Source organism: Manis javanica, chromosome 1 (genome assembly GCF_040802235.1).
Source record: "Manis javanica isolate MJ-LG chromosome 1, MJ_LKY, whole genome shotgun sequence".
NCBI lineage: Eukaryota > Metazoa > Chordata > Mammalia > Pholidota > Manidae > Manis > Manis javanica.
In genome coordinates, this window is record NC_133156.1 from 152,402,155 (window position 1) to 152,414,509 (window position 12,355).

Sequence of the window (12,355 nt, forward strand, 5' to 3'; positions counted from 1 at the left end):
AGAGGGCTCACTTAGTTGGAAAGGAGGCTGCGCTATCCTGTTGCAGGAGAGTGCTTGCTACCAGAGACCAGCCCCCGAGGGACCCCACAGTCTGCAGACCTCTTACTTCCATATGGGGGCCAGTGGTGAGCAGTGGGCTAGGTTCTGGGGGTCCAAACGGTGTCATATCCTGGCACTGCCTCCCTGCTGTGCAGCCCAGCCGTGGGCAGGTCACACAGCCTCTCTGTGCCTTGGCTTCTACACGAGCAGAGTTACAGCAGTCTTACCACAGTGGTGAGGACTAGAGGAGCTGACACAGGCTGAAGGGCCCGGATGAGGGCCCCCAGAGCATGTCAGTTAGGAGGGCAAGGGTTCTTAGCTGACTGCATGCCAACGCCACCCACAGCTGGGGCTGAGGAGAGGAGTGGCCTCTCGGGTGGGGGCAGCAGGTTGGTGACCCCTTGGCCTCTGTTCATATGGGCCTGCTTCACTTGATGTAAAACACTACCTCGTTTTTGGCCTCTAGAAGACGGGCTGAGAGCAATTCATTTTCAAGTAAACAGGACTTCCCTTCAGCTCCTGGTTAACTGTGCTGAGGCGCTCACCACATGGAGGGGTGTGATGTCCTTGCCTCACCTTCCATCCTGAAGTGATTTACAGTGCACAGAAATGTTGCAAGTGTCCGCTGTCATCTGACCTATTGTGGTACCTTTGGCCCCTGGTTCCCCCTCAGGCCAGGAGGGTGTGCTTCCCCCATGCACACTCCAGCCACCTCCTGAGTTCCGGTCAGGCCCCGCCAGCACAGCACCCAGCCTGCAGGCGTGTGGGGACAGGGAGCTCTCTGTGCCTCTCCAGGCCTAGACCATGGCCCCGCAGGCACAGGTCACAGGTCGTGGTCTGGTGAGGCAGGAAGGGCGGGCCCACTGGAGCCCATAGTGCCTGACACTGTTCCCGCGTGTCTCCCCCAGCTCTGACCTTTCTGATAAGCTAAGCACAGCCGCCCCAGGCTGCTTCCTCCTGAAGGCCCTCGAGGCCTATCAGTATGTCCACATCAGGCACTCCCACCTGCCCCTGCTTCCTGCCCAGTAGGAGCCTCCCAGGCACCCAGCAGCCCAGTGGAGACCTGGGTCAGTGTCACGGGACACTCTGCCGCCTGGACCTCTCTGTTCCAGGCCCTGAGCCCCTGGTCTTCCCAGTCCCGGCCCTCTGGGCCCCGCTGGCTCCTCCGGCAGCCAGACACCATCACCTGCTAGCAGGCTCCATCCCTCCTTGCCTTCTCAAAGCTGTGACTTTTGGATGATCAGCCTGTCCTGGCAGTGGGTCATGAAATCATTTTCATGGGCTCTAACTCTCAACACTCTTTAAATGTAGTAAAAACAACAGGACAAAATAGCTCACAGCCCTTTGCAGGCAGTAAGGATAAATGTTGCTCAGTGCAAGTTGACCTCAACTGTGGTGTGTGTGGGGGGTGTCTGTCTGTGTCTGTGTGTGTGCTGGGCTGCTCCCACTGCACACTCCCTCTTAGGGGCCTCCCTATGTCAACAAAGGAAAGGCTGGTCCTGCCACTGTCTGTCACACAGACTTCCACAAGGCCCACTGCAACCTTGGTCCTCTAGTACCACCCATGGCGTCACCTCTGTCCCTTCGGGCCACCTACACCCCCATCCCAAGAAATGTCTTTCCCACCTCTATCCAAGCTAACTTTACCTGCCCTTCTTCTGCCCATTTTTCTTGGGGGGGGTTGTACTCAAACCAATTTTTTTTTTGTATCATTAATGTACAATTACATGAGCAATAGTATGGTTACTAGACTCCCACCATTATCACATCCCCACCACATACCCCATTACAGTTACTGCCCATAAGCGAAGTAAGATACTATAGAATCAGTACTTGTCTTATCTATGTTGTACTTCCTTCCCCATGTGCCCCATCACCTAAATTATGTGTGCAAATCATAATGCCCCCTTTCCCCCCATATAACCTCCCTTCCCACCCATCCTCCGCAGTCCCTTTCCCTTTGGTAACTGTTAGTCCATTCTTGGGTTCTGTGAGTCTTCTGCTGTTTTGTTCCTTCAGTTTTTGCTTCGTCCTTATACTTGACAGATGAGTGAAATCATGTGATACTTGTCTTTCTCCACCTGGCTTATTTCACTGAGCATAATACCCTCTAGCTCCATCCATGTTGTTGCAAATGGTAGGATTTGTTTTCTTCTAATGGCTGAGTAATATTCCATTGTGTATATGTACCACATCTTCTTTATCCATTCATCTACTGTTGGACAATTAGGCTGCTTTCATTTCTTGGCTATTGTAAACAGAGCTGTGATAAACATAGGGGTGCATATGTCTTTGAGACTGGGCTCCTGCATTCTTAGGGTAAATTCCTACAAGTGGAATTCCTGGGTCAAATGGTATTTCTATTTAAAGCTTTCTGAGGAACCTCCATACTGCTTTACACAATGGTTGAACTAGCTTACATTCCCACCAGCAGTGTAGGAGGGTTCCCCTTTCTCCACATCCTCACCAACATTTGTTGTTGTTTGTCTTTTGGATGTTGGCTATCCTAACTGGTGTGAGGTGTTATCTCATTGTGGTTTTAATTTGCATTTCTCTGATGATTAGCGATGTGGAGCATCTTTTCATGTGCCTGTTGGCTATCTGAATTTAGGTCTGTTCAGATCCTCTGCCCATTTTTTAATTGGCTTATTTGCTTTTTCTTTGTTGAGGTACATGAGCTCTTCATATATTTTGTATGTCAGCCCCTTATAGGATATGTCATTTATGAATATATTCTCCTATAGTGTAGGATGTCTTTTTGTTCTTTGCTGTACAGAAGCTTTCAGCTTAATATAGTCCCACTTGTTCATTTTTGCTTTTGCTTCCCTTTCCCGGGGAGATATGTTCATGAAGAAGTTGCTTGTGTTTATGTCCAAGAGATTTTTGCCTATATTTTCTTCTAAGAGTTTTATGGTTTCATGACTTACATTCAGGTCTTTGATCCATTTTGAGTTTACTTTTGTGTATGGGGTTACACAATAATCCAGTTTTATTCTTTTACATATAGCTGTCCAGTTTTGCCAACACCAGCTGTTGAAGAGGCTGTCCTTTCCTCATTGTATGTCCATGGCTCCTCTATTGTACATTAACTGACCATATATGCTTGGGTTTATATCTGGAGTCTCCATTCTGTTCCACTGGTCTGTGGATCTGTTCTTGTGCCAGTACCAAATTATCTTGATTACTGTGGCTTTGGAGTAAAGCTTAAAGTTGGGAAGTGAGATGACCCCTGCTTTATTCTTCCTTCTCAGGATTTCTTTGGCTATTCGGGGTCTTTTGTGGTTCCATATGAATTTTAGAACTATTTGTTCTAGTTCGTTGAAGAATGCTGTTGGTATTTTGATAGGGATAGCATTGAATGTGTAGATTGCTTTAGGCAGGATGGCCATTTTGACAATATTACTTCTTCCTACCCAAGAGCATGGGATTAATTTCCATTTATTAGTGTCCTCTTTAATTTCCCTTAAGAGTGTCTTGTAGTTTTCAGGGTGTAGGACTTTCACTTCCTTGGTTAGGGTTTTTCCTAGGTATTTTATTCTTTTTGATGCAATTGTGAATGGAATTGTTTTCCTGATTTCTCTTTCTGCTTATTAATCATTAGTATATAGGAATGCAACAGATTTCTGTGTATTTATATTGTATCCTGCAACTTTGCTGAATTCAGATATTAGTTCTAGTAGTTTTGGAGTGGATTCTTTAGGGTTTGTTATGTACAATATGTCCTCTGCAAACAGTGACAGTTTGGCTTCTTCCTTACCAATCTGAATGCCTTGTATTTCTTTGTGTTGTCTGATTGCCATGCCTAGGACCTCCAGTACTATGTTGAATAGAAGCCAGATAGTGGGCATCCTTGTCTTGTTACTGATCTTAGGGGAAAAGCTTTCAGTTTCTATCATGAATGGATGTTGAATTTTGACAAACACTTTTTCAGCATCTATGGAGATGATCATGTGGTTTCTGTCCTTTTTGTTGATGTGGTGGATGATGTTGATGGATTTTTGAATGTTGTACCATCCTTGCATCCCTGAGATGAATCCCACTTGATCATGGTGTAGGATCCTCTTGATGTATTTTTGAATTCAGTTTGCTAATATTTTATTGAGTACTTTTGCATCTTTGTTTATCAGGGATATTGGCCTGTAGTTTTCTTTGTGGTGTCTTTGCCTGTTTTTGGTATTAGAGTGATGCTGGCTTCATAGAATGAGTTTGGGAGTATTCTCTCCTCTTCTATTTTTTGGAAAACTTTAAGGGGAGTGGGTATTATGTCTTCTCTAAATCTGATAAAATTCAGCGGTGAATTCATCTGGACCGGGGCTTTTGTTCTTGGTTAGTTTTTTTATTACCAATTCAATTTTGTTGCTAGTGATTGGTCTGTTTAGATTTTCTGTTTCTTCCTTGGTCAGTCTTGGGAGGTTGTATTTTTCTACAAAGCTGTTCATTTCTTCTAGGTTATCCAGTTTGTTAGCATATAAATTTTCATAGTATTGTCTAATAACTCTTTGTATTTCTGTGATATGTGTCATGATTTTTCCTTTCTCATTTCTGGTTCTGTTGATGTGTGTAGATTATCTTTTTCTCTTAATAAGTCTGGCTAGGGGCTTATCTATTTGTTTATTTTCTCAAAGAACCAGCTCTTGGTTTCATTGATCTTTTTCTATTTTATTCTCAATTTTATTAATTTCTTCTCTGATCTTTATTATGTCCCTCCTTCTGCTGACTTTGGACCTCATTTGTTCTTCTTTTTCCAGTTTCAATAATTGTGATTTTTAGACTATTTATTTGGGATTGTTCTTCCTTCTTTAAATATGCCTGGATTGCTATATACTTTCCTCTTAGCCTTCGCTTAGTCCCACAGAAGTTGGGGCTTTGTGCTGTTGTTTTTATTTGTCTCCATATGTTGCTTGATCTCTGCTTTAATTTGGTCATTGATCCATTGATTATTTAAGGGCATGTTGTTAAGCCTCCATGTGTTTGTGGGCCTTTTTCTTTTCTTTGTACAGTTTATTCATAGTTTTATACCTTTATGGTCTGAGAAGTTGGTTGGTAGAATTTTGATCTTTTTGAATTCACTGAGGCTCTTTTGTGGCCTAGTATGTGGTCTATTCTGTAAAATGTTCCATGTGCACTTGAGAAGAATGTGTATCCTGGTGCTTCTGGGTGTAGAGTTCTGTAGATGTCTGTTAGGTCCATCTGTTCTAGTGTGTTGTTCAGCGCCTCTGTGTCCTTACTTATTTTCTGTCTAGGTGATCTGTCCTTTGGAGTGAGTAGTGTGCTGAAGTCTCCTAAAATGAATACAATGCATTCTATTTCCTCCTTTAATTCTGTTAGTATTTGTTTCACATATGTAGGTGCTCCTGTATTGGGTACATATATATTTATAATGGTTACATCCTCTTGTTGGACTACCCCTTTATTATTATGTAATGTCCTTCTTTATCTCTTGTTACTTTCTTTGTTTTGAAGTCTATTTTGTCTAATACAAGTACTGTGACATCTGCTTTTTTCTCCCTATTGTTTGCATGAAATATCTTTTTCCATACCTTCACTTTTAGTCTGTTTATGTCTTAAGGTTTGAAATGAGTCTCTCGTAGGCAGCATATAGATGGGTCTTGCTTTTTTATCCATTCTGTTACTCCGTGTCTTTTGATTGGTGCATTCAGTCCATTTACATTTGGAGTGATTATCGATACATATGTACTTATTGCCATTGCAGGCTTCGGACTCATAGTTATCAAAGTTCAAGGGCAGCTTCTTTAATATCTAACTGTCTCACTGAACTCACTTATTATGCTATCATAAACACAGTATGATAATTCTTTATTTCTCTGCCTTTTTCTTCCTCCTCCACTCTTTATATGTTAGTTGTTTTATTCTGTACTCTTTTGTGTTTCCCTTGACTGATTTTGTGGATAGCTGATTTTATTTTGCATTTGGTAGTATTTGGCTTGTCTACTTTCTCATCTGTGGTTTTATTTTCTCTGGTGACATCTATTTACCCTTAGGAGCACTTCCATCTCGAGAAGTCCCTTTAAAATACCCTGTAGAAATGGTTTGTTGAAGGTAAATTCCCTCAGCTTTTGCTTATCTGGGAATTATTTAATCCCCCCTTCAAATTTAAATGATAATCTTGCTAGATACAGTATTTTTGGTTTGAGGCCCTTCTGTTTCATTGCATTGAATATAGCATGGCACTCCCTTCTGGCCTGTAGGGTTTCTGCTGAGAAGTCTGATGATAGCCTAATGGGTTTTCCTTTGTAGGTGATCTTTTTTCTCTCTCTGGCTGCTTTTAATACTCTGTCCTTGTCTTTGATCTTTACCACTTTAATTATTATATGTCTTGGTGTTGTTCTCCTTGGGTCCCTTGTGTTGGAGATCTGTGGACTTCCGTGGTCTGAGAGAGTATTTCCTTCCCCAGCTTGGGGAAGTTTTCATCAATTATTTCTTCAAAGACACTTTCTTTCCCTTTTCTCTCCTTATTATGGTACCCCTATAATGCAAATATTGTTTGGTTTGGATTGGTCACACAGTTCTCTTAATATTCTTTCATTCCTAGATGTCCTTTTATCTCTCTCTGCCTCAGCTTCTCTGTATGCCTGTTCTCTGATTTCTATTCCATTAACAGTCTTGCACCTCATCCAGTCTGCTCGTAAGTCCTTTCATTGTTTGTTTATTTCTGTTGTCTCCCTCCAGAATTCATCCCTTAGCTATTGAATATTACTCTGTAGCTCCATCAGCATGCTTATCACTTTTATTTTTAATTCTTTTTCAGGAAGATTAGTGATTTCGGTCTCACCAGGCCCTCTCTCTGGTGTTTGATGGATTTTGGACAGAACAAGGTTCTTCTGCCTTTTCATGGTGATGGAAGTGATTGCTGGAGAGTGGCACATGTGTCAGCCTGGAGAAGAAAGTCCCTTTATGCTTGCTGGTCACCTTGCCTGTCTCCACTACCCATGCCAGTCAACTGCAGACAAGGAGCAGCCTCTGGGTTAATCTCCTGAGCTGCCGTGGGTGGTGTGGCCCTTGGAATGGCCTAGGGCACTAGCAGTGGGTGCAGGTAATAAGTGCATGTTCACTGTGAGAACAGAGCCCCTACAGGCTTCTCAGACTCCGTGTCAGTTTCCTCTGCCCCTGCCAGTCAGCCTCGTGCAGGGGGTAGCCTCTGGGTTAACCCCCTGAGATCCTGTGTGTGGGGCTGCCCTTTGGATGGCCAAGGGCACTGGTGGGGGTTGCAGGCGAGCTGCATGTGTTTGCTGTATGAATAAAGCTCCTTTGTGCCTTCCAGACTGTGCCAGTGTCCACTGTCTGTGGCGGTTGACTGTGGGCAGGGAGCAACCTCTGGGTCTGGCCCAGTTAGCCGCCTGCTTGGAGAAGCCTCTGTGTGGTTGCTGTGGGCGGGGCTACTCCCCAGTTGCTCCGCAGCAATGGCAGATCAGCTGGTTTGCTTGCAGTGCCGGCTGGGGAGGAATGAACGGCAGGCTGCTTTGGTGCTGCATTGCCACCCAGGGTCTTAGGGTGCCTGAAGTTCCTTATAGTTCTCAGCCTACTGGGCTGAGTGTGCCAGGATGATTTTGTCCACCTGTTAAACCCTTGTCCCTTTAAGACTTTTAAAGCACCCGCTTTTCTTTTGTCCCAGGACAACCAGCTGTGGGAACCTGTTCACAGTCTTAAGTTTCGGATTTTGCTTTTCTATTCCTCTAATATCCAGCACACCATGCAATGTGTGTCTGTGCTCCCGGTGCAGATTCCTAGGGCTGGTTATTTAGCAGTCCTGTGCTTCCACTCCCTCCCCACTCTGATTCTTTTCCTCCCGCCGGTGGGCTGGAGTGGGGGGAGTGCTTGGGTCCTGCTGGGTCACGGCTTTGTATCTTCCCCTTTTCATGAGATGCTGAGTTCTTGCAGATGTAGATTTAGACTGGCTGTTATATTGTATCTTCTGGTCTCACTTTTAGGAATAGTTGTATTTGCTGTATTTTCAAAATATATATGGTTTTGGTGGAGATTTCTGCCACCCTTCTCACACTGCCATCTTGAGAATCTCTTCTGCCCATTTGTAGGCAAGGTTTGCCCAGGATGTGATTCATCCCTTGCTTTTAATTGCTACACATTTTTACCATTTGGTTAATGGCAGGCTGGGAACTACAGGCTACGGCCATAGGGCAGCCCAGAACCCATGTGCTATGATCACAGCAGCATATATCTCCAAATGGGCCACAGTTCCCGCCTGTCCTCCCCACTGACTTTCGGACTGGAGCTTGCAGAGGAGCAGTGAGGGCAGGTGGGCGGGTGGGGTCCACGCACTTCTGTTGTAAGCTGCAACTTTTATTGTTGTGTGGTTATTTCAGGGAGAAACAGCACTGAAGGACTGGTCAAAAGGCCAAAGCAGAGTCAGTGGAAGGAGAAGCAGTAGAGCAGGGGCAGGGTGCAGAGCCTTCCTGTAAAGATCAATGGCAGGCACTGCCTGCTGGCCTGGTTGGACCAGGCAGGGTCAGGAAGCACCTGGACGCACCAGGCCACCCGAGGCAGGGAAGTGGGAGTACCAGGCCAGCGCCGGGTTCACCTGCAGACTGCCACCGACCCTGAACTTGGCCATGCATCAGCCGGTCAAGCCCACAAGTGAAGCAGCCTCGTCTGCCACTGATGGGGAGAGGGGTCCCCGTCACTGTCATTGCTGGAGGGCTTGGCCTCCTACCCATGCCCCTGATGGCTGGAGGGCATGGGCACTGTCTTGTACAGGGGCTGGGGGTCCCCAAAGTAAAAATAACTGGGAAGTCATGACTGGGAGCAGCACGGACCCCACTAGCTCACAGGCTCTCGGGTGCAGGAGGGTGCCATACGGCAGCCAATCAGACCTGGTCATGGGGTCCAGCCCCAGCTGCTGTGACTTTCTCCCCTGCCCCAGCCACCTTCTGGGAGAACTGGCGATCATAGAAATGCACCGAACCCACAGACTTCTGTTCTACCTTATATATTCATTTGTTCTCGTGGGCTCACCTGGGAATGTCTTTAATGAGCCTTTCAGTGAATGCTCCTGACTGACACAAAGTGGGCAGCCCAGACCTTGGTGCTTGCAGGGAAGACCTTCCAGGCTCTTCTATAATTAGAAGCCAGTCAAATCAGAGAAACCCTTCGCTTCATTTTTGGAAGGCCTGCACGGCTGCAGCCCTCCTCCGGGGGACCCTCCACCCCACTGCAGACTTTGGGAACCTCTGCTACCTGCCATCCCTAAGCAAAGGCAGGACTGCCAGGCTCAGGCACTGACTGCTTCCTACACTCCCTTGCACCATACCCTCCCCGCCCTGGAGCTGCATGCAGGCCAGCCTGCTGGCTCCCACCTACCCCAGCTTGCCCCATTGCTAGAAGGAGAACACCCTGAGGCCACTGCTAGGGTTCCAGGTGCTTTATTCTTGCCTTAGTCCATCCATTCAGTGCTATTCAGGCATGGCTCTGAGTTGCAAGACAGTGTGCTAGAAGGTGGGAAAGGCAGCTCTGTGTCTGCAAGAGGTGGGATCCTAACCCTTCCCCAAAGGCCACCTGATTTATTTGCCAGGCGAGAAATAACTCCAGGGTAAGCACTCCAACAGGGGATAGATCCAGGTGGCCCGAGGGTCCCACCCACATCCCCCAGAGTCCCTAAGTGGCTCTCCTCTCCTGGGATCACCCCAGAAAAGTCCTTTCCTAGCTGGTCACAGAGCAGAGACAAGCTTCTTCCCAACTGGAATGTCCTCACTGCCTTTTCTCTGATCACGAAGCTCATCTGTGTGTGCTGGTAGGAACCATATAAAAGGCAGTGTTCCCATGCCCCTCCCTCAGTCCTTAGTCACCCCACGACCACTTCCCTCCCTGCCAGAAATCCTTGGTGGAGATGTGCTGGCCATTCCTGCACACCTGGCTCCTGTGCACACAGAAGCCACCCTGACAGCATGGCCCGGAGCCACTCGTGGTTCCCTCTCGCAGGACCCCCATGCAGTACTGCGCAGAACCCATGTCCCACTGGGCTCCTGTTCCTTGTAACGGCAAGCCAGCCGGACTGCCAAGGCTTTGCCCGGAGGCCATCCAGCCTCCTTCCAGGGGAGGCGCATTGGGACAGCTAGGAGGACACAGAGGGACTGGGTGCTGCTCCCTAGACGTCACTGAGCAAGGCCTGGACAAGAAGCTGAGTGACGCTCCAGGAGTTCGCCTCTCCCACACCCCAGCCCTGCTCTCGGTGTCCCTGCCTCCTGAATAGACACCCTCTCTGCCTCCCACTCACCTTCCTCAGGTCTGACAGATCACCTTGTGGCTGCTTTTCCCCTTTAGGATAATGTGGGATAGAGACAACGTTCAGCGCTTTTCTCTCAAAAAAGTACAGCTCTCCTGTGTGCTGGGCTTCTACCCTAACAGTCTGTGTGTGGTCCTGGGAACTGGGGTTTCCGTGACCAGGAGCCAGAGGAGCAGGGTGCACATTCATGGCCGCTTGCTGAGGTGCAATCTGACTTCTGGTCTATATCAGTGGTTGATTCTGGAAGGTTCCTTATACAACCCAGCCTTTAGAAGAGGGCATGCTGTTTTGCCACAAATTCACCACCAGTGTCAAAGCAAGACAGCCATGATGCCAAGTGTGGCAGCTGAGGGATTTAGGTGCCCACATTGTCATTGGGAAATCCAATCCAGGGAGGTCTCCCTGTGGCTAGTTAAGCCCTCAACCCTGGAGATAGTTCTTGACTCTGGTCAAGAAAGAATTCACAGTCAGGTGTGAGCAAACAGGAGTTTATTAAAGTGAAAGTACACACTCAAGGGGGGAGTGCAGGTGTGCTCAAGAGGCGAGCAGCACGGGTGTCATGGTTTGGGGTTTAAAAGTGTCTGATTAACTATGGGGTGAATATTCACAGGTGCTGGGGTGGGTACTTGGTCTAACGGGCTGGGTTGCACATGCCTGACAAGGGAAAGAGAAAATGTTTCCTCCTAAGAGGAAATAGACTTGGTAGGCAGACTGTGGGGAATTTATTTTGGAATGTGCCGGTCTGCAAGCATCCTGTTATTTTGTACCCGTCGTATTGAACCCTGTTACTTTGCACTTTGCAAGCATCTGTTGTCCCATACCCTCTGATTTGGACCCTGAGTCTCTCTGCTCCCTGTTCCAGCCTGCCTCAACATGACCACATCTTCTGTGTTCAGCCAGGCTCCCAGGTAAACTCGCTTTGAATTGGAAACACAGGGCTCCCGTTTTGATCTGGGAAAAGTGAAGAACTCCACCTCCTCCTGCTACCAAGCTCACCCAGCCCACTGCTGACTCCAGGTGCAGAGACAGCAGGTGTTGGCATTGGCATCCAGGGAGGCTTTCTGCTGGGTAACAAGTGGGAGTTCTTAGAGCAGAATGACGGGCGAGGGGCACAGGACATATGATTGACTCACGCATGTCCTCTGACCGGTCAGTGATGAGGTAATGGGGGCTTACTTCTGGCATCTTGGTTCTCAGTCATCTGGGGCCCATGCTTGTAGCCAGCAGGTGGTCTGCCTGATGGGGTCTGAAGAATACGTGTGTTGAGTGGATCTGCACCTTTGGACGGGAACTAAGGGCTGTGTTAACGCATGTTCGCAGAGTCTGCTTTCCTTTCCTTCTTGCTGCATCCCCTCTGCACCCTATTCCATATCCTGAACCCCTAACTGCCTGTCAACACACCACCAAGGGAAGGAATTCTCTGTGATGTGTTAATGAGAAGTCTGAGAGGCTTTTCCCAAAGCAGATGTCTGCTCTGTGTCATTCCTTCAAAGCAGTGCCTTCATTTGGCTGCTGAGGAACGCATCTGAACAGCTGCCTCTGGCCCCCTCTGCCCGTTAATTGCTGTGTGACCATGGGAGGTCACTAGCCTCTCTTGGCTTCAGCTGTCTCAGCTTAAAATTAAGTGGTTAGACTCAAACATTCTCTGAGTGACTTTGATAGATGACCCATTCCAAACAGAGACGGGCAAGATCCTTCCAGGTGCTGCGAAGGCAGGAAGTTGGGTGGGGGGGTGGGGGATAGATTCTGAGTCTTGCCACTCTCCCCGGGGTCCCCCGGAGCCAGAGGATCAGGCCTAGCCCCATGTTCAACACTGTGGGTGTGAAGATAGCTTTCTCTGAGCAACCCATGCCTGGCCTCAGCAGTCGGCCCCCAGCGTGCTCTGGGGCTTTTCCCCAGGGATGGGAGTGGTGCTGGGAGCCATGGATGGGGCCTGTCCGAGGGGCCAGGGGCTCAGCTTGAAGTCTGCCTCCTCCCCTGCTCTGCCTGCAGGAGGCCCTGCACACCCAGTGGGGAGCAAGCAAGCCTGGTGGACCGGGCCCTCGGCCGGCCATTGCT

At 47.9% G+C, this 12,355-nt stretch overlaps 1 protein-coding gene across 1 annotated transcript in view; it reads left to right on the forward strand.

Annotated features, from left to right (window-relative positions):
- EDAR (ectodysplasin A receptor) overlaps positions 1 to 12,355 on the forward strand; it is a 101,035-nt gene that overhangs the window by 55,566 nt on the left and 33,114 nt on the right. The window lies entirely within an intron of this gene.